Source organism: Falco punctatus (assembly GCF_963210335.1).
Source record: "Falco punctatus genome assembly, chromosome: 1".
NCBI lineage: Eukaryota > Metazoa > Chordata > Aves > Falconiformes > Falconidae > Falco > Falco punctatus.
In genome coordinates, this window is record NC_137580.1 from 125,928,920 (window position 1) to 125,951,714 (window position 22,795).

General features: G+C 54.2%; 2 long non-coding RNA genes across 2 annotated transcripts in view; one reads left to right on the top strand and one right to left on the bottom strand.

The window, feature by feature from the left end:
- Nucleotides 1-22,795, bottom strand: part of LOC308063760 — a 62,294-nt gene that overhangs the window by 26,995 nt on the left and 12,504 nt on the right. The window lies entirely within an intron of this gene.
- LOC308063761 lies at nucleotides 1,346-22,480 on the top strand. The gene is made up of 3 exons (XR_013928072.1): nucleotides 1,346-4,797; nucleotides 8,057-8,203; nucleotides 9,223-22,480. It is a non-coding gene; the product is annotated as an uncharacterized lncRNA (long non-coding RNA).

Genomic DNA, 22,795 nt, shown 5'->3' on the forward strand with positions numbered 1-22,795 from the left:
AGCAGAACTTTGAAATCCCCCCTTCTCCTCTGCTCCTGGCACAACCGCGGATGTCAGCTGTGACATTGAGGGGAGGCTAGCACCCCGGCAGCCCCCGCACCACCAGCAGCGAGCGGTGCTCCTCCGTGGAAGGTTAAGCCCAGCTTAATCTCTTGGTGAGGGGCAAGGCAATGCCACAGAAAACAAACAGGACCTCAGATCAGGGTGGGCACGCTTGGGGCCACGGTGGCCTCATGGCCCCCATCCCACAGGGCTGGTGTGCACCGGGCTCCCCCCGACCCCTGCACCCCCATGCAGACACCCCCCCTCGCCCAGCACAACTGGGGATTAGCACACAGCCCCACACAGAGAAGCATCTTCCCATCAAGGACCTCAAGAGATCCACCTCACTGCCCCTTCCCAAAGCTCCTCCTATTCCTCCTCCACAGGGACTGGAAAATGGTTTGCAGGGACCTTGAGGTGCTCACAATAGAAGCGCTGGCTTAAAGATTCACCCGGATCCAACTTAAAGAAATAGAAGGTTAAACAAGCAAAGAGAAAGCAATTGTGAGTCTATCCAAGAGCAACATCATTTGGCAACTTTGTTTGGAAAAATTAATAATTCTACAAAATTTCAAGAGAAGGGAAGTGGATGGAGAGAGGGAGAGAAAAGGCAGTCTGGAAACCCAGAAACTCCCTTCAACTTTCTATCCACAATCAAAAGCAAGGCTGGGAAATAAAGAGAAACACAACATGTTGTTGATGACTTTTCCATTAAATATGCACATTTAAACCCCCTCTTTGTATTCCAGTCTTTGCTTGCAGCCTCAGCAGGCCCCACTTCTTTTTTTCCTCCCCTCCCTCCTTTTTAATAATAATAAAAAAAGTTATATGACTTTAATTAAATGTACTTATTAAAAGGGTGAAATATTTGGAGAGGCTGTTTTTACGCTGGAGGCACATTTTCCAGCATGCTGCAGAGTGTCTGCATCCGCCCGCCCCAGGCAATTTTTAATGCACAAATAAATCCCCACCTGAAGTGCTGACAGGTTATTATGCAGTGTGGCAGCCAACTAAAGTAAACACAGGGGCAAAATTTTAACCTCTTGCAGTCGCAGAGGCTCTCCCCCACCGAGTCAGGCTCAGGTGTAAATGACCAGCAGCAAAAGCATCTTCCTCCAGTCCGCCCAGTGAGCCCTTAGCAGGGACAAGGCAGATCGGTGTGTGAGCACCAACCCGACCAGCCAGCACAGGCTAACAACCTCGGGGCATTTTCAGCTGATGTACCAACTGATAGTAATCAGTAAATAAATATAATAGATAAATATAAATAGAGTAATAGGAAAGGGCTGCCTGTCCCAGGTGGCAAGTGATGGAAAAAATGGGATGAGCAGCGGAAATGAATGTTTCCCGCTGAATCCCGCTGGGGTGTTCCTGTGTCAGCATCCAGAATAAAGAAACTCAGCTCACCCAGGCTCTCCCGATACCGAGAAAATATTAAACAAACCAGAGCTCAGTGCATGGCCAGAGCATTGCTGACCCCCAGTGATGCTGGGCAAGCTGCAGGGATTTGGGGACAGCAAAGAAAACTCATGCTAAACTTTTCTTTCTGCTCAGCACCATATCATGCCTGGCTGTGCCATGAAGAAGTTCCAGTTCCAGAAGATGGGCAGCTCCCATGGGTGCTTCCCACCCAGCCCTGCGCTTGCTGCAGTGGGGCTGGAGCTTGGGGATGCCAGGCTGTGGGTAGACCTGATCTCCTGTATGGTGGAGACAACATCTTCAAGTTAACCACGTCTGATTTGCATCTGTGTTTCAAAAGCCAAGCCTGGGGTTTGCATATGCCTTCATCTGTGGTGAAACAAAGATGAAGCAGATAATTGACAAACCACAATCAAAAAACCTACAAACACAGGGAGGGAAGGAACCAAACCTACAAGTTGCTGCTTTTTTTTCAGGAAACCAGGGGGACACGTGGCAGCTCCCCCGTTACTGTGCTGGAAAGCATCCCTGTCAGCCTGGGAAACACAGGAGTTTCACCAGGACTCCCACACTTGGAAACAGCAGCTTTTAATTCCGTGCAGCCATGTCCAGGCACCAACTCCCAAACCTCCTACCGCAATTAACAGCGACTAATAACTCCGTGCGCTCAGGCCCTGCAAAAGCCAAACTGTACGGGTGTCTTTGGAGCTCAGCTGCCAAAAACAGCAACTCCCAAAGCCAGTGGCCACCTCTTCCAGTTTGCAGTTGATAAATTAAACTGTTCTTTCCTGCGGCTGGAAAGATGCTGCAGCAATCTCTCTTTTCAAGGAGACTGAAGACCCTGGTACAAAGAGCAGCACCCCAATCTCTTGCACAATGTCATACGAGGAATTCTCAGCCAAAGTAAGCTATTTACACAGAAGAGCCGGAGCTGGAGGAGGCAGGTCAGCCACCTGCACGGCTGCCTTTCACCATGGCCATGCACAGCCTGAGAGCACCAACTCGTCCTCCTCAGAGGGGACAAGGGACCTCGGGCCCTTCCAGCCCTGCGCGGGTCACTCGGACAGCACGTGGCGGAGACAGACTTGAACAGAAACATCCCTCTTGTCTTAAAAAATTAAGGCCTCCACTTTGCTTCCACATCTGACAAGACGCCGCATGCTTTGCTAATCCTTGGAGGAGATTAACTTTTTATTTAGAATTCCTTCCTCTAAATGTGGCAATTATGAAGGGTGGTTGGTTTTTTTCTTTTTTTCTTCAAGCTCTTGGCAAGGAGAACACTTTCTCCAAGTTGGCTGAAAAGGGTTAGTTCAAAGTGAATCTCAAGTCTGGTTTTCCCTCTCTGATCAAACCCATGGGCGCCTCTTGCAGAAAGGGATGCCTCGCATCCCATAACCCCAGTCTGTCATTGTGCACATGGAAATCCAAAGCTACGGCACATTTTTGGAAGAAGAAGGGAGAAGCTGTCCCAATCCTGGCAGAAAACTTGGTACACAAATCTAATGCTATGGAACAGGCGTGCTGCCGGCAGATCCTCATCAAAGGCATTTTAATTGCTGCTCCTCCGCTGGGCTCAGAAACCAGCAAAGTGCTGTATTTCACTCTGAAATAGCTGCAGCTCACTGGTGGAGGAAGCCAGGCCCGGAGCATCCACGGGGACGTGAAAGTTATCATCTGCTCCAGGGAATCCCAAAAAACCAAGGCATTCAGTTACCTCTGCCAACATCAGAAGGGGCTCGCCCTGCTGAGCCGGTGCCTGGGGACAGCCGTCCCCGCTGCCACCCCTGCCCGCAGGCTTGGATGCTGGCTGGCCACTGCCCACGGATGCTAATTCCTGACCCTTGGACCTGACCCACTTGGAAGCTGATGCTGGAGTTATGTGACCACGAGCTTCACCTGGAAGGAAGCAGCAGCAAGCTCCTTACCCCTGGGGATGCAGGGATGAGCGTGCTTTTTATGGCCCATATATATCTATACATACCTAATCTCACTTCTCACTGGTGGTTTTCAGGGCTTCACATCACAGCTGAAGGGCTGCCAGTGCCAAAGGAGAGGCCCCAGCGCAACACCACTAACACAGACTCACAGTCATTACATGGCTTGAGCCATGGTCAACCAGCCCGAGGACAAGCCTGGCTGCCCAGCATTGATGCTAAGGAGACCTCTGGGCGCAGGGAGAGTTTGGACCCACCTGACTGCTCCAGGTTCAGCCAGCACATCATTTTCACAAAACAAAAATTCAACACAAGCTAAGACATATATATAGCGTATAAATTTGAAAATATGATGACACAGTATTTCTGCATGTGAGCACCGAGCCCGCTCCCACACAGACACCAGACCCTGCGCCCGCAGCTGTGCTCCAGGGCAGCTGTTTCCACTCAACAGACAGAAAGCAGCTCCAGCAGCGGTGAAGCAGTTTACATGAAACTCGAGGAAGGATGCGCCGAACAGAGCAAAAGCAACCCTTACTGTACGCTAAGAAAAAGAAGAAAAAAAACCCACCACACATATCAAGTGCCTGTAGCTGTCAGAAAGCATTTCTGCAGCTTTGGCAACTAATTTAGCACGGCCTCGCTGAGGTATATTAAGCTGTCAGTCTGGATGATACGAATTTAATCACTAGGAGCAGATCAAAGCTCTGCAGCACTATTGGTGGTGGGCTGGACACACAGGGATAAAGCAGAGGATGGATGTGCACGGAGCACGAGGAGCAGGAAAAGCCCATATGACATGCAACAGCCGCAGCGTGTTCCCGGGACATCACCTGCCCACGGGGATTGTCTCTGCGGGGTGTCAAGTCTCTACTGTGCAACGTACCAAGGGGAGCTAGAGCTGAACAGTCCCTGCCTGCGACCCGAAGCCATCAGCTGGGCTTAGAGCTGGCCCTAAGGACTGAAATGCCAGCAGAGGGAGGACAAGCCACCACCGCTCCCAAAGGTGAAGGCTCGGGACAGCAGCGACCTCCTCTGCATCCCTGCTCTGCCGTCACAGCACCAGCCGCACCAGCCTGACCGAGCCAGCCCCGGGAGGACACCCCGATCCAGACCAGCCCCCGCATCCTCAGCCAGCACCGATGCTCCGCGCCGCAGCAGGAGAGGTGCGCGCTGCTGGCCCGGCTGCTGCTCCCGCCCTCGGCCCCTGCACACCGTGAACAGGGACATCACCCACAGCCACCGTTCCTGCTCCTGCTCACGCAGGGTGCAACCCACAGCAGGGGTGTTCAGGTGCTGCCCCGATTAAACCCCCCTCCCAGGTGAGCATTCCTCTGCCAGGGAGCACGGAAAGCCCAGGCTCCAGGAGCATGCCCTGCAAACCGGCAGCATTCATCGCCATGTAAGCATCCATCGGGGGGGGGGGGGGCGGGTCTTCCTAGCGGGCAGCTGTAGCATCCCCACCGGACCTCCTATTACTAGGACCTGCCCCAATTTAAATCCCCGAGGGTCACACCAAGGCCCTGCACCCCATTCCCAGGGCCTCGCAGGGTGCTGGGTGGGGACAGCATGGCTCCCGAGGGGGTGTGCTGCAGCTCTGCAATGCACTGATGCTCACAGACCCTGCCCGCTGCATCACACTGCCACAGCCTTGGCATGCAGGACACGCGGGACGTGCCTCGCTGCATCCCCACCTCCACCCTCCCGTTACACCTAGCAAAACCCACCAGTTGCACAAAGGCATTTCTCCCCGCCCCGGCACCCCAGAAACGTGCCCCGGTGAGCAGTCCTCAGCCCCAGCTGATCCCCGTCTCCATCCCACCTATGTGCAGGAGTGGCAGCTCTGCCTCTTGCTACAGAGCCCACCAAGCTGTCAGAGAGCCAGCTCCTTTCCCCTGTCACTGCGATGCCAACGACGTTCCTTTGTGCCGCTCTCCCTCATCGCCAGCAGAGGAGGGGGAATGGTGGCCAGGGAGGCAAAGGGAAAATTCACAATTCCATCACAGCTGGAAGAAAAGTCTCCCCTTGCTGCAGGGATTTAATCTACATTTCCCTGGGATGGATTAGCCTTTGACTACTCCATTAATTTTTTACTGAGGTTCGCTGGGCAATTTTTACTAGGGTTTGTTCAGCAGGAGGGAGCGGGCTGGCTGGGCCATCCAGATGCTGCGCGTTGCCTACCCAGCCGGGAAATTGTAACTGCGCCAACAGACCCGGGAAACAAAGCATCTCCCACAGGAATGTGCCCGCACCTGGGGCCCTGGCAAAGCCCACACCTCGCTTTTGGGCAGGAGCTGAACCGCAGTCTGCAGTACAAGGGGTCCACCGATGCTCGGCTGCTGCACGCACCCACGAGCAATGCCGCATGTTGACACAGTGCCACAGCCGCTTCAATTAACCCCGCAAAAGGAGGCAACACTGGTGGGATAACCACCCCCTGATGATGCCTCACCTTCCAGGTGCACAGGCACCTAGTCCTGCGAGACAGGCAGAGGCTGCCCAGCAGTGCCGAGCAGGGCAGCACGGCCAGGGAGCAGCTGCAGCCTCTGCGCTGCCACGGTCCGGAGGAAAAGGTGCCTGTGACACGAGACAAGAGGTCGGAGAAATCTCCGGTCCCAGCAACAAGCAGAGAACAACGGTAGCTCGATTGCACAGCACGCATTTCTTGGTACTGCTGGAAGCAATGCTTTGCAATGCCTTTTTTTTTTTAATTTGCAGAAGTTCAGCCCAGACTTCAGCAGTTCCAGTGGTCCCCAGGGACCCCAGCGTGCTTCCCAATTAACCAGCGCAGCCGCCCCAGCTCTCCCCCCGTGCCCCTCACCGATTACAGGACGCCATGCGAGCCCGTTACATAAACCTAATTAGCAGGGCTCCACTTTCAGCATGGCAAATGGCTACGCTAATCCGGGATTTGTTCTCCTAGAAACTAATTTAATCATACAGTGCCAGCCAGCCTGCTCACGTGGCCGAGAGCAAACCCAAAATCGCCAGTAACGAGCCGTTACAGGTGAGCCAGCCTCGCACGCTGCCTTCCTGTACCGCGGCAGAGCAGCACGCACTTGGGGATATTAATCCTCTAAAACAGCCCTGGACAGAATCTACCACTTAAAAAAAAAAAAAAAAAAAAAAAATCTTGAGAGATGTGGGGAGAAAGGCCCAGCCATAATTAGACTGGAGTGACCTGACAGCCTCCCTCAGCACCGCCCATGCCAGCAAGCAAGCACCCGGGCTCCGGCGGCTCCCGCTTGGGATGGTGAAGAGGTCACGGCCACCGCCGATGTCCGGTTGTCACCTCATCCCAAAGCACATGGCGCCTCTGCTCCACATTCGTCCAGCATGCAAGCTGGTGCATTAAAGCAACCAAAGCGGTCACCTGCTGAGACGCAGCCACGCTGCCTGCCAGGGGGTGGGAATGCAGAGGGCAGAGCCCAGGCGCCCCCCAGCAATGGGGGTACCGTGATGCCCAGCTGCTGCAGCAACAGCCGCCTGAGCAAGGCTGGGGTTTTGCTTCTTTAGCACGATGACACCACTCAGCCGTCGAAGCAACATCCAAAAGCCCTTCCAAACAACTTGTGGTATATGAAAAGGAAGTTAATGTGCTGCCAACTTCAGTAAAAGCAGCTCTTATTTAAATTAAGCTTAATTAGGTATCTCCAGGATAACCCAACATCAACAGCAGGCTTCCCCAGGCACTAGAGCGTATCACCAGCGTAGGGTAATTGTACCACTCCTCAAGCTCAGTGGTGAAAATCACAAGATGGGTGTTTTTTTTAAAAAAAAAAAAAAAAAAAAGAAAAAAGAATCCTAACACTTGAACATACAGAAAATTTTGTTTACATCCTTTTCATTTGCTTTCTGGCTTTTGAGACTTCAGGGTTGCATTTTCAGACTTAACTTTACAAAGCAAAGAGCTACAAAGTTACTTAATAAAAAAGAAAAATGAAACTACAGTGCACTGACCCAACACCAAAATCTCTAACTTTAAGAAAAAAAAACAATTATCTCCAAACCTTTAATAAGCATGAAATTCCAGAAATTGCCATGGCTGCAGTGCTCGCTGCTTGGCTTGGAGCAGCACAGGGTGCACAGAGCGTATGGGGCAGGACACCCCCGAGCAGCAACACCTGCCCAGCAGCACTCCCAAAGCCTCTGCAAAAACCAGAGAGAGAACGAAGCACCGCACAAAGCCAACACCAAACTATTTTTAATATGAAGTTTCCCGAGCACCAGGGGCTGCAGTACCTGTGCTGGCTCCCATCGCCCCAAGTGCGCTGGCACCAAGACTTCATCCTAAGTGACAGGGCAGCCAACACCTGCGCTTTCTGGGATGCTGAGCTGGGACCAGGCTGGCCACCCCCCACCGTCCCCAAGCACAGCGATGCCAGCAGCCCCCAGAGCAGCGCTGGGGACCAGGCTCGGGGCCTGGCTGCATCTCACATCCCCAGGGCACAACCTGGCTGGCTGCCTGGGAAGACTTCTGCTCTCTCTTGGTGGTCAAACAAAAGCCTGTCGCTCCCCGTGCTCTCATTCCTCCCCACCACCGAGGGACTTCTGAGCCACGGAGCTGCGCCGGGGTCTTTGGCAGCCCGGTCACGGAGCAGCTTCCAGGGTGCTGGCCCAACACCCACTGTGTTTAATTTCCTCCTCTCATTTCTCTGTAGTGTCTATTGAGCCTCGCCGAAGGAGAGCCTTTGAGCCAGCTCAAGAGGTAGCACAAGCTTCAGGAAGGGAAGACAAAAGGGAGGCCGTGCAGTCAGCAACTTCATTTCAAGTGTAGGGGCAAGGGGAGACGCTGGAGCCCTTCACAGGTACCAAACGGCTCAGGGGGGGTGGGGAAAACAGGGGAATGGCTGGTGGAGCTCCTGCCCACAGTGGTGGGATGCTGGGGGAGCCGCTGGCCCTCTCCCAGGTGGCTCCTGGATTTCAGATACTCAGGAATATAGAATCATTTTGGTTGGAAAAGACCTCTAAGACCATCAAGTCCAACCGTTACTCCAGCGCTGCCAAGCCCACCACTAAGCCACATCCCTAAGCACCGCATCTATGAGGTTTTTAACCACTTGCAGGGATGGTGATTCCACCACCTCTCCGGGCAGCTGGTTCCAATGCTTGAACTGAGCTGGGTTTTCGTCCCCCAGCACCCATGGAGCTGTCTTTCCCGCTTCCTCAGGGCACTAATCCTGCCAGGAACAGAGCTGTGAGAGCAAAGCCCCACTATCCAGGCTCCAAAACACAATACATGTAATCACAAGCTTAGCATCTTCTGGGAGGATGAGGGCTGGTAACCTCCAAATCCCTTGCAGCTGCAGTAGGGCCAGAGGAGCGTGGGCTCCATGCTTCGCTCAATCTGCTGCACGGCTCCTTTCGAGACCAGAGTGAAAACCTGCTGTCAGAGGCAGCAAGGAAAGCCCCATAAGCACAGCTGTGGCATCACAGCCCAGGCCTTGGTAACATGGCATAGAAACAGGCTTTAATTGAAAAAAATTAAGAGCTGGGAAGAGATGGGTGGTCTCACTAGCAGTGGAGGAAAACGAGGCCACGCAGCGCTGCCTTCAGCCTGCAGCACCCAGCGCTGCCGGAGAAACCTCCCCCAGCAAACCCAGCATCCAGATCCATCCCAAGTGCCGGACCAGGTCAGGCACCAGCCAAGAGCCAGGTCTGCGCTGGAAGAAGGTCCCAGCACAGCCAGGGCTCTGGGGCCAGCCCGGCTCCTCGCTCGGAGCCCAGCCCCAGCGAGCGGAGCGGGGCCAGGCTGGGGGGCCCGGCTACGTGATGGGTTTCACAGGGCACCAGCTCAGTATTTTACTATTTACACTCTTTTCTCTAGCCAAGTGTAAACGTTTTTTTCCCCTCGACTGCGGAAAGGTGAAGCAAGGACATCTGCAGCCAAGCGGCATCCAGACTTAGAGAGCTCTGGCAACAGCATTCAGTTCTGCAGCACTTTTAATTTATAACTGTGCTCACAGTAACCTTGGAGAAATGCAGAAATTTGACTCCTAATCCCTAAAATTAAAGACTATCCAGAAATCATAATTTGGGAGTTTTCTTCCTTCTGAGCTTTCCACTAGAGGACTTTGTTTCTGGCTTAAGAAAGTTGGCTTTCACAGACAGCTTTAAGTATTAAATCCATCACTGACATATGGCTCATCATTCCAGAGGATCCCAAAGCCCTCTGCAAGGGAAACTCCACCTCCCGGGCAGACTGTGCGGACTGAGTTCAGAGCTCCTGGGATGTAAAACCTGACTTGCCTGTTCGCTTAGAAGTAGTAGCGGGTCTATAAACCTCTTCATGCTGTCCAAGCACGAAGCTTTCCAGCACCGAGATGCTTGAAACGGAGCCACAGGCACCTGAACCAGTGCTGCGAAGCAGCCACCTCCGGGCGGGGGGAAGGGGCGATGCGTGGGCAGCACAGCCGTGCCACCACACCTCTGCCTTCCCCAAAGGTGAGTTATCACCCCACAGCACAGCAAACAATAAACCAGAGCCCGTGTTTTGTGTGGCTGGTAGGTGACAGGTATAGACATCACTGCTGGTCTCCCCGGGCGTGCTCCAGATGGGAGCTTGCTTTCACCCCCAGGCCCCGTGTTTAGCTTAAAGCCTGGCAAAGACTTGAGCACAACAGTAAAAAAAAAAAAAAAAAGAAACCACACAAAACAAAACAAAACAAAAACAAAACAGGACAGGCTTTCAGGCTGACAGGGTCCTTGGCAATTTTTTTCCTCACTAGCACCCATCCATTGGGCAGAGAAAGGCAAGCTGGGCTCTTCTGGCACACATGCCACATGCCCTGCCCCATCCCAAGGATTAAGGATGGCTCTGGCAAGGGTGTGCTGGGCTGTGAGAGCCCCATCACCATCTCAGGAAGGAAGGACCTGGCCCATGCCTCCAGCACACGCTCCCCGCAGGGCACTGGGCAGGCAGGGAGAGCCCAGCCCATACACTGGCCGTCAGACCATTTCACGTGGGTGGAGAAACCACCAACCTTCACCGCGCGGCAGAGGTACGGCTGGAAGGGACCAGCCTCGGCAAGGGAACAGGCACAGCACCTGCCAGCTGACCTGCTCCAACCCGGGCACACAGCTCTAGGACGTGCAGCAAAGCCCAGGACCCTTTGACTTTGCCCATGATGAACGTTTGGTCTCTGCTTCCTCCATCCAGAGCCCACTGTCATCTCCACTCACAGCCCTGTGCGGGCAGGGGGACAGTGGGGACACCAGCACTTGGTCAGCTCTCCTGTCCTAGACTTGGGTGAGCATCTACCAACAGCCTCAAGCTTCAGCAAAAAAATTAAAAAAAAAAATAAAAATTTCAAACAGCAACTTAGAACAACAAGGAAAAAAAATACCTAAGAAGTGGGAATATTAAAAAATGTAAGAAGTGGAACCTCCTTTCATGGCTAGACCTTTCCTTTGACCAGAGTTTCTGAAGACACAGCAACACTGGTATTTAACTGATCAGGGCAGAGTAGAAACGCATCCAAAGGGCAGAGGCTGCTCCAGACACGTCCCTTCCCAGCACTGGCCGCAGGTGCTGCTGTGCCCCGTGGGAAGAGCTCTGCCACTGCAGCCACATGTCACACGCAAGCGTCACCCCATGGCCTGGTGACTTGCCCTGTCTGGGCACGAGCTGCCCATGTCCTTGGTCTACAGCAAGCAAACATTCGGTTATCTCCCCTTGGCAAACAACCGGGCCATTAAGTGACGGGACTCAGACAATATTTAATTACCCTGATCGTGGGAAGGGGGCAGCAAGGGGGAGGCAGAAACTGCAGGGGAAATTCCACAACCGGAGATTAAATGGAGCTGCAAAACAGCGCTGACAGGTTAACAGACAGGTAATATCCCAGCAGTGTTTGCTTAACCAGGCGAGCTCCCCAGCATCCCGGAGGAAGGGTGCACGCTGTACCCCAAACGCCAGAAGGAGAGCACCAAAACCAGCACAGGAGAGCTGGACATTTCTCCTCCACCGGGCAGGGAGCTGCTGCACAGGGCCGGGACTCATCTCCTGGGAGGTGGGAGCTGACCCGAGGGGGAGCAGGGTCCCTTGCTACATCAACATGATGGATACAGAAACCTTCAGCGCTGGATCCCGCCTCAGTGGGATCAACCCAGAAGACCTTCCCTTGGACCTTCCCTCTGAGGTGGTCGTTGACACCCTAAAACCTCTCCCAGCAACGTCTCCATCCCCAGCTCCTGGGGAAGAGCAGAGCATGGGGAGGGCACAGCACCAAGCACAAGGGCTGCGGAGCCTCCCTGCTCTTCGCGTGCTCTATGGGGCTCCCCACCAGCCCTCGCTGGGTCCCCCGAGCAGTTGGGAAATCCTGGCACAGCAGGTGGGGTCCACAGGCTGCTGAGCACCATCCAAGCCACGTTCAGCAGCAGGAGCTAACAGGTGATTAATCGAGGTTACAAGGCTGCATCAGACAGACAGGAATGTGTTATGAAGGGCAACGAGCACATCAGCGAAAGGTGTTAAAGAGCCCGACAGGTTGTTTATAACCCTCCATGAACAACTGATTAACCGTTAATCCTCCGTTAGCACCACTCTTTATGAGCGAGGACTCTCCCCGGCAGGGGAGCCCACCAGGTCTGCAGAGAACCAGAGGCACTTGGGCAAGAAACCCTGAAGCACACAGAAACCCGTCGGCCTTGCTGGCGTTGTCCTCGCCCAGCAGGGCTCAAAAACCACATGCTGTTTTGAGGTCAGAGTACAGGTAATCAGGGGGAGTTTAAAAAAAAAAAAAAAACAAAAAAAACCAAAAAAAACAAAAAACAAGCAATGCCAGTAGTCAGATGTTTGTCATGTAGCTCCCACTCAGGGCTGAAGATGGACCATGGCCGAGGGAAGAACCGACAGCAGTGTCCTGCTCTAAGGGGATTTCCTGGTGAAATCTTGTTTCAGATGCCCACACTCCTGACCTTCAGCTCCCCAGCATCACCGCCCTGTGAAAAGCACATTTGAGGTCACCCAGCTCCTTCCCAGCAGCTGGTCCTGGCCTCACTTTGGGATGGTGTGGAGACCTATACAGCCCCTCTCCACCTCATCCCAGCAAGGATGCTCTCGGCAGGCCTCAACACATTTTAAGAATGAGTCGCTTTTAGATTCATTACCAAAACAGCCGCCTCTGCCCTCACTCGGGGCGCCAGGGAAGCAGCATGCGGCCCAGCTCCCTGCGGCAGGCAAGGATGGTGCTGAGCGAGCGGCCGGGCAGGGCTGCAGCTGGGCAGCGCAGCCAGGGCTTCACCTGGAGGGCAGGCAGCCACCCCCCAGCTAGCACACACTAAACGCTGTGCCCCGTTGTCTTGCAAATGTTCATGCCTCCCAAAACCAGCCAAAGCCTCTTGGAACAAGTTTCAGGAGCTGGAGAAAGAAGTTTTTACGAGCATCCGGCTAAATCCTGGCCAAGAAGGGGAGGTCAGCACAGAACTCGCTCTACCTGTACCGACACCTCATCGTCCTTCTTCCAAGTGCGGGAAGGGATGCCAAAAAACATCAAAACAAGACACAGCTCTTGGGCAGACAACTTTACCCAAATGTTGGAGCAGGAGATGCCCCAGCAGGGACAGGCAACGGGGCTGCTCAGCTGAGTTGGTCTCTTGCCCTCCTGCCTGCAGGCTACTCTGCCCCTGCCCTTGGGGATTTTAACTGTACAAACTGGAGTTATTTGCCAGATACCAACTTCACTGCTGCCAGCAACAGCTGTTTCCTCTCATCCAGTCCCAAAAGACAACCAAAGAAGAGAAAGGCAAGCCCTCCCCACCTCAGAAATGACAAGCTGGACCATTCCCATCCTCGGTGCCCGCAAGGCAATGCATTTCTCGGGGCCAAAGGGAAGCGATCACCACACAGACTGCCCAGGCCCAAGGTGCCTGGCTCCACGGCCAGCTATTCCCATCTCCCAGCTGGAAAAACAGCCCATGCTAAAAACTGATTTCAGGTTTACTCTATAATAAAGCCGCATACACAGCTCTGATGCTGTGAGTCAATGGGGCAGAGCAAACACAAACCATCTGTAATAAACAGTGTACAACAGTCCTGAAAGCAAGAAGTCATATTTTCACATGAAAAAGCGCCGGGGAACGCAAGAGCAGCACCAGCAAAAAGCCTCCAGCAAGAAGAATCAAACAGGAGTGCAAAAGGTACAACAGAGCAAGCAGCAGCCGCCTGTGCGGGTGAGGGAGGATGCCACACAAAGCTCCCCCAGACACACAGAGCATCAGAGCTCCTCCAGAGCCTTCACACACTGCACAGGTTGCTCCAAGGTGAGCCGTATCTCCAGCTAGGGGATTCTACTCTCCACTTGGTCATACATTTGCCTGAACTTTGTTTTCAAAGATTTGCTTATCACCCCCACCCCATGGCATCTCCCCCTGCTCCTGCCAAGCCTCTCCCATCCCATCCCAGCCACGGGGCAAATATCAGGAAATGAAAAAAAAAAAAAAATAGGATGGAAACCTTGGCAGGTAAAACTCAAGGAGGAAGGAGTGGTCAAAAAAAGGCGTTTGCAATCATTGTGGTACCTTGCAGCTGCTGAGCAGCTTGGAGTTACTGGGCCATCACAGACCCAAGCTCAACGTTCTGCTCCAACCAGAAGTTTTACACACGGGCTCCTGAGTAACTGGAGTGACTTGCAAGTCACAGCCTTCTTAACCAGGAAGCTTTAGAAAAATCCCAGCCCTAATCCTTCTGTGCTGTATTAGCTGCCCTTCCCTTCTGTAAAAAGGGGATAATATCTTCCTGCCCCAGAGGAATATTGCTAATGCCATTTTCGAGCTGCTCAGACGCTGGCTGCAGTGATAAGAACCTTGCAACAAGCTGCACATGGAGCTCCACGAGGAACTGCTCCCCAAACACCGCTTCAGCAGTGCCTTTCCCTCTGGGCATCCCCTGCCCCGGCAGCTGCAGTGTTCATGGAAAGAGGAGAAGTGCATCCAGAGATACCTGCGCGTCTTGCTCAAGACCAGGAACAGCAAGGCTGGGTGACTGCTCTGCCCCTCCGTCCTGAACACGGCATGGGGCAAAGCGCAAGGAGCGAAGCCATCAGCTCAGCCACAGCAAGACCGAAGGTGCAATCCTGCAGTCTCCACGGGGCTCTGTGCTTTGCCATCATTTCCCTACGTGATTTCTGATAAGCTACTTCAGCTTTTGGAGCCTCAGTTTCCCCTCTTGAAAAATTAAAGAGAAGCAAATGCTGCTTCACCTGCCTGCCCGGAGGGGTTACCAGCCAGAGTCTGCAAGCAGTTTACGAACTGCTTGGAAACTACAGCAGGGAAAGCGTGAGAAAAGCCCAAGACGTGATGGTTGTTTATACGATGAAGAAATTCAGGCTGAGTCACAGAGTCAAAGCTGTGTGTTCCCAGAGGCAGGGAGCACACACTAGACACTCAACAAACTGGTTTCCAACGAAGGGATTTTGGTGCTCGGCCCAGAAGGGACTGAACAACGGCACGTGGCTAGCGGGGACCCTGCATCCCCAAGCTCCCATCCCCCCCAGCAGGAAGGAGATTTTGGACCACCACTTGCAGGGGAGGTGGGATGCTTGGGGACACACACCATATCCCAACACAACCCAGTTTTGCTGAGGAGCATTTCCAACCACATACTCAAAAATGAACTGTTTTATCACACAGGTGCCTCCTGCAAAAGGGGGCGTAAAAGCTTGACTCATCCCTGCAAAAAGAGCGTTGCCCGTGGGGAACACACAGTTTTTCTTGCCCTTTAAATCACTCTTCTCCCTCCCTCCTGCCCACACCCACTCATTCAGCGATATTTATTATCGCTACCGATTTCCTAATCTCCAGCACATGATGCAAGAACAGAACTCAGAACAATGTTAGACATTAAAACCCAGCCACAAACAGACGTAGGAAAGCTCTTCTCTGCACAGTAAAGTCACTCGGAAAAGTGGGCTCAGGGCAGGAGCTCAGGGCAGAAGCACTGGCAGCAGGTACAGCCCCAGACTGGCTGCCTAGGGAAGGATGTCAGAGGTTAAAAAAAAAAGTAATAATCCCAAGTTGGTTTCCCTGCTTACCCCGGGACAGTCTCCAATGAGTCACTGTCCCATGACAGAGCGAGCAGCCACACAGGACTCCACGCTGGGGACCTCCAAGGCGAGCTGGAGGCTCCCATACTGCCACAGAAAGGATTTTTACTGGTGACAAAGTCCAGAGGACGCTGGGGCCGACAGAGGAGATTTCATGGTGCACAGGTGGGAGCAGCTCGGCAGCAGACTCCATCCCCACACCGTGGGACACCGAGACAGTTGCACCCTTTATTCTTCTATAGCATTTATTAAGTTTGGTCCAAATGCCCTGCTCTTTCCTCCAAGGAAAGGTGAATCCCCCTGCAGCTGGTCCAGCCAAAGCTCCTTCCGGAGAGCAAAGCCTTGAAAGCAAAGCAAAGGAACTGCAGAAGAGCAGGTCAAGAAAAAGCCTTTAGAGCCCTTGATGCAGCTCCTGCAAATGCAGCAAAGCTTCAACAAGAAAAGCAAGCGCCAGAGTTTGGTGGCCAGAAGACACCAGCAGCAGCCCTGGAATAATGAAGGAAAACAAAGCAGGAAGAAAAGGGAGGGAGGGAGGGAGAGGGTGAGTGGGACAGCAAAGGAGGGCATGGGATGGAAAGAGGGGGTAGGATCTGCTTGAAGCAAGATCTACAGCCTGTTCCTGAAACTTCCCGCTTGTGTGCCAGGCACTCCCGAATACTAATCAGAACTGAAAAAATATCAAACAATTAGGAAGGAAAGTCTCTTGGCAGGGTTTCTCCTGGAGACGTCGGGCTGGTTTTGTTTATGAGCTAGAGGAAGTGGTAACCGCTCCTGTTTGTTCTTCTGAAGAAAAGAGAAAGCTCCAGTGTTTTAATTTCTTCACTGAAAACCCTGGAGATTTTGCCTTAAATGGATCAGAATGGCTGATCTAGATTCACCCTCAGCCTTTTGTTACAAGAAAATATTTTAGTCATTTTCTCCCTCCCCTTCTGCGTGGGGAAAGAAAGGGACAGGGGAAACAAAGCAGGCATTTTTGTTCTCAGAAAATATCAATGAAAAGAGCATTCCAGAGGACAAGGGTGCAGCACAGCTCCTGGGGCACAGGAGATGTCCTTGCAGAGCAGCTGGGCAGATGCACCCCCGAGGAAGGGCAAATCCATAAACTCAAAACCTCCTTCATGTCAGAAAGGCATGCGAGGCAATGCATGGGAAGCCTAGATAAAGTTTTGAAACAAGCTCTTTGCCTCACAGCTGACACGTGCAAGGCTGGGAGGGGGTCGGGAGAGCGGTGCAGCGCGGTGGGGGGGCACACACACACATTTATTTGAAGGTGCCACTTGCAGCTCATTCCATGCAAAGTCCCTATATAAACATTTCATTTGGTTTTCATGCAAGTCGTGTCAGGAGGGCTTGAGCTAGCACCTTGGCAAGTTAAGCCAGGTTTATTGCGGTTTGTAACAGCAAGTGGAAGGCACAAGGCATGCATAGAAGGAGTCAATACATCTGCCTGCTGCATTGCACAGGGACAGGTCCCAGCATGAGAAAAAAAAAAGTCAGTTCCCAGGACAGACCCATACCTCAGCCTCACACAGCACCCCAGGGGCAGAGGTGTGTGCTGGAGCCCACAGCAGTGTAAGGACAAAGCTTGTGAGCCTGTCCCCAAGGCATCAGCTGTCAGACGCCTTTGAAGCATCTCTGCTGGGCAGGCAGCTCTCCCCCAGAAGGGAGCAGCCAGCCAGGGAAAGCCAGAGGACCTCCTCCGGAGCAGCACGACAGCCCAACAGGCAAACAGTGACACTCATGGCAAAGAACTTCCCCAAAGCTCCAAGCTTTTAGGTGCAAAACCAAAATGCATTCACCATGGAAACCCAGTTCTGGGGCTGGTAGGCTGGTGGAATTTGCAGTTGGCTGCAGCCATCAAGGAGGCAGCCTGGACAGTGAAACCTTTCAACGTGAATGGTGCCGACCAAGTAGTCTGTCACTGCTCTGGAAGTGCTTTTCAAGGCAGCCAAACACGCTGGTTTATCCAGCAATAATTCACCCGCTTCCAGACAGAAGGATATGGAAGCAGAGCCAGAGCCAGACAGCGCTCCCAAGCCCCCCTTTCCTGGGGGAGTCAGAGGAGGGAGGGGAAGGATGATGAGAAAGGGAGAGGCAGAGCAGGTGGTTTTCAATACTTTTTCTTTGGAGAAAGGCTGCACATTGATCGTCCCTGCACCAGCCATGCAGCTCCAGGAATGCTGTGTAGGTGGCCTGCTCGGAGCACACTGGAAACAGGCAGGGACAGCAGATGCCTCCGCATCACACCCCTCAGGCAACCACCACCCAAGCATCAGCCTCTTGCTCTCCCAGTGTCCTCCCGCCCCTGCGCACACCAGCCCCAATTCCCAAAGCAATGCCCCAGGTATGGTCCGGAGTTACCATGCGAGGAGTCCTCAGGACCAGCCCTGCCCTCAGCACCCACATTTCCAGGTCACGCTCATGGAGCGGCAGCTTTTTAGATACAGCTTAGCATCTTTCCTACGTGTCAAGTGCTTTTGGCTAAAACCAGATCCAGAGATGTCATGTTTTCCAACCCAGATCTGCTCCCTCCCAGCCCTCATCCCTCATTGCTTTGGCACCCCGGTCTCAGCGCACTTGCCTGTGGGTATATCCCTCCCTGAGCACCCCAGGATGTTCGGAACAGCTGGCAGAAACAGGGCTCGGGCAGCCCTGGAGTGGCCAATTTGGGTACCCACCGTCACAGAGGACGCCCTCGTAGGGGATTTAATTCAGGTCTCAAAGCACCAACAAACGCCCTCAGCAGCGGGTCAGCCACCTGCCAAGCCCACCCTGGGAGCTGCCGTGCCATAACCTCCGCTCCAGCCAGCGCGGGGATGCTGCTCATCCAGCAGGACCTTCCGCCCCCCTGCCCTCAACAAAACCACTTTCCATCTCTCCCTGCAGCCACATCCAAAGGCAAACCAGAGGCCAAGCACGGCTTTGCCAGCTGCACCCTTGCACCCAGCCTCCGCAGGGATGGGACCGGGAGCGCACGGGCTGGGGAAGAGGGGGGGTCCGGGAGGGACAAGGGCTTCGCACAGCGGCGGCACCCACTGGCACCCCCCCGCCCCCGGTGGCAGCCCCGGTGGGGCGGTGGGCGCGGCGGGCGGTGCGCGGAGCATCGCTGCCATCCAGCGGCCGCGGGCCGGGCAGCCCTGCCGGCCCCCCCGGGCAGCGCCCGGCACCCCCCGCCACTTCACCCACAACAGACAACAATCTTTTTTTTTTTTCTCCTCCCACTATACCCCAATTCAGACGGCTGGGGATGGAGCAGCCCTATCCCACTCAACCTCCGCTCCCCACGAGGCTGCACCCCCCGTGACCTGCCCCACACCTTCCCCCCCCCCCCCCCTTTTTTTTTCAGCTCAGAGAACAAGGGCAGCCTGTGGCATTTGCAGCAGGGATGAGCACAGACACCGCAGCAGGAGGTTTATACTGATTTTTTTCGTCCCCTAATAACATCCCATCTTCCAGTTTGACTCCTACTTGTACTGAGAACTATCTCGAGAAGTCTGGCTCCTTCTGGAGCTTCAGGCCCTCAGCACGTACCTACAGGTGGGATTCGCTTCCCTGTGAGGAGCAGCCTGGCCGCAGGCTCCTTGGGTGCACCCAGGGGAAGGGTCCCCAGGAGCTCCTGCAGATACGCACAGGAGGGGCTGAGCAGCAGAAGGGAGAGGGTTGGGGGGCTCCTGGGATGTTCTCCCAGCTCCCAGGCACCGCACAGAGGCTGCCCAGGCTGCTGTCACAGAACGAGTGCCGTTTGCCACCTGACGCCAGCAGCAGCAGGGACAGCCCTGTACTTGCTGACTTCCTGGAAAGAAGCACCCAGTTGGTACCCGAACCGAGCCCCCACAGGGTGCTCAAGGCTGTGAGGAGATAAAGAGGAAAGGAGCACAGGGAGGATTTGTCCCATCTGTCAAAGCACCAGTAACATCAGAACTAAGAGCATGCTGTTCATACCGCCTCTCAACCTCATTTTTTTTTTTATTAGAGATCCATCTTAAAAATTTGCTGGGTAAGAAGAAATGTATCTGTTCTGCCGCTCCTTTGCATTGACCACTTCAGTGGTTTGGAAGCACACCATACTCTCCACAGCCGTCTTCTCTCCTACCACCCAAAATCCTTAAAAATGGACTTCCAGACTAAACCAAGACCCCCTCAGATAACCCCCCCCACCAGCAATCACCACCTCCCCTTCGACACCCCCCTCTCAGCCCGAGGAGCCGCACAGCAGCTGGTGGGTTCCTTCCCTCCCTGGCCCCTGCAGAGGCTCACGCAGAGCTGGGGTCCGAGGTAGAATTTGGGGGAGTTTACCCAGAGACAAGGGGTGTGAGGGGGGAAATTTGGCGTTTCCCAGGCCGCCAAGATGCGCGGCCCCCCCCCCCCCCCGCACCCGAACGCCCGGGCAGGCAGCGCCGCCTACCCTCGCCCGCCCCCTGGCGGCTGCGCGCGGCACTGCCGCTGCTGCCCGGTCCCTGCCCGCCGCTGCCGGCAGGGGGCAGCGCGCACCCAGGAGCGCCGCCCGCCCCGCCCCGCCTCCCCCCCCGCAGCCCCGGGAGAGGGGGCTCGGCCCCCCGGGGGGGAACAGCCCGCGGGGGAGATGCGAGCAGGGAGAGCGGGGTGCATCAGACCCGAAAGCTTTTTGTCCATTTGCATGGGAGTTCCCGGGGAGCAAACACCACCAGGCACCCAGCAGCACCCCTCAGGCAGGGGGTACCGGGCACGGGGCGGGGCGGAGGGGGTGGAGAGGCCAGTCCGGGGATGCCACTGAGCAGTTAAAGGTGACAAAGCGCCTCTGACAGGCCAGAGTGCGTGACGAGGGACTGCCACTTAAGCTCATGTTAACAAGCTATTGCTGCCTGCTGGCAGAGGCAGGGATCTCCGCAGCAGACTGCGGTTTATGCTTCCTGCCGGATCCCTGCAAAGAAGCGCAGTGCCAGAAGGGGCGGCCCCAGCCCCCCCAGCAGCTTCACAGGAGGGCTGGCATCTGCACCAGGGACCCAGGCTCCCAGCAAGGTCCCCAGCGCAAGCAGGGCTCAGCGCATCACTTACTGCACCTGAGAGCAGCCAAGCAGACAGCAAAGGCATCCGTTCACAGGACATCTCTCCAAAAAAGCTGAAGATGCAAGAAATAAAACCAAACTCCAAGTACCAGCCTGGCCCCTTAGCGCAGAAGCCGGTGCAGAGCCAAGCAGGCCTGAGCTGCGCTATGCTAGTCCAGGGTGGAAAGCCTCTGCCTTGCCTTAGCCCCTCAGCTAAGGAGCTCGGCACTCAAGAATCTGCTGTGCTACCAGCGAGGGCATGTGCAGTCTCATCCCTCCTCCAGCCTGGGTTTCAGAGGCCCGGACAGGACAGAAAGCCAAGAGACTCACACTACAGAGGGATGGAGTCATGTACTTGGTACATTCAGATGCTCATCAAGGAAAAACCACAGTCCCAAGGGGCTGAGAAAAGGCAGAGATGTAACAGCACCAGTCAGACACTGACAAGGGAAGGAAATTAAAGCATCCAACTCTGTTCAAATAGCTGGAAGTTTGCAGTGCAGAACAGAAGTCAAGTGAGCTTCAGCCACTCAGTTCCTCAGGTTTGCATTTGCCATCTCCCTCCATCCTGAAGAGCACCCAGCTGGCAGAGCTGTCTCTCCAGGGAGGCCACGCACCTCGTCCTCCTGGATCTGCACTCAGTGAAAGTGAGTAACAGCAGCTTTACAGTTCTTCTCCATTTCTCTTTAACCATACTGGCACAGCCCACTGCTCAGCTGCTGCAGAACATGTCCACAGCCATACTGGACACCAGCATAGACCTCACATCCCTGCCAGCCTGCATCAAACTTCTTGGACTGATTGATCACCAGCAAACAAGAACAGATGAGCTCTACCCAAAACCAGAAGTGTACTTTAATAAACCCAAGTCTCTCCCAGCAGCAGTTTTCCCTTTATTCATCACATCTCAGCCTTGCTCTCCCAGAGGAAAGTTCATGACAAAAATAGCCCCCCACATGAGAAAGCAGTCTAAGCAGGGTGAACCACAGCAGCTTCCCAAGTGGAAGAGCCACCTCTGCTCCATGCCCCAACACCAAGCTGGACCCACTCCAGTTCAGAGCAAAGGGCCGCAGCCGCTGCAGGCTCAGAGCCCGCACAGGGAACTGGGACCAAAGGAGGATGTCCTCACCAAAACACACAGGGACCACAGAAGTCAGGTGTCACTAGCCGGCCAGTCCCAGATGAAAACAAAGACAGGACCACTGCATTTATTTACCTCCAGACAAGAGACAGCACAAAAGGCTGGTGAGGGCAAACTCCATCTCCCCCAGCACAGGAACCACCAGCTATTCTCCACCCAAGCAGAAATCCCCATTCTCCCAGGCCACGTACCCTCACACATCCACAGCTGCTCCCGCAAAGCCCCTTGGGCACATCTCCCAGCATCACACCCCTGAGATATCAATGCTGCTGCAAGTCCCCTCAAAATACAAAGCCCTGGCAACATTTCCTAGCAGTCCCCCTGCTAGAACCCCCCAGGAAAGTGGATTTTCCATTGCAAGGAGGCTGACACTGCCCTCCCCTCCAAAGGGAGCCTTTCAGCTCACACCCCCTGCATCCACCCAGGCCCCGGGAGCCCCGCGGTACCCCCAGGACAAGCCCCACATTGTCCCCAGTGAGCCCAACAAGCAGCAGGCTCCCCTGGCAGCCACCACTGCTCACTTCGACACGTTCCAAGTGGGGGAAGCCAGAGGGGATCCCTCTTGCTGGGGAAAGAAAGGAAAACCTGCTTGGGGACTGCCTCGCTTTAACTCCTTTGTCCATTACTCAGCAAGGAAGAAAACTCTTATTAGAGATTTCAGGCTCAAGTAATACTAAGAAGTTAGTGCTTTGATTAAAACAGGAGGGGAAAGCCCGTCCAGCTGTCAGACACAAGCCTGTCTACTCTCCTACTGCCCCTAGTGCAGCAGGTCACTGGATTTTGCATTTTCCCTACAAGTGAGGGAAAATATAGTTTTCCAAGTAGCCAGTCCCACAGGAAGGCTTTTTTTTTTAAAAAAAAAAAAAAAAAGGGGGGGGGGGGGAGGAATACATATTCTTGACTCACCTAAGGCCAGCAGGATTTGTCCTATATGTGCGTATGGACTCCTTCCTCCTCCAGAGCCACGATGCTCTAAATAGCCCAGAACAGGAACTGTAGCACTGGGCTGTAACTGCTGCTGTAACTCCCACATCTGTCAGTTGGGAGATCTCACTGAACGAAGCCAGTTCCACCAGATCAGTAAAAACCACAGCACTAGCTGAATAATACCAAAGAAATAATCCACCAGATTGAGAGAAGCAGATGTCCACAGCCTTCTGGCCGTGACATTCCCAGCTACAGACAGAAGGG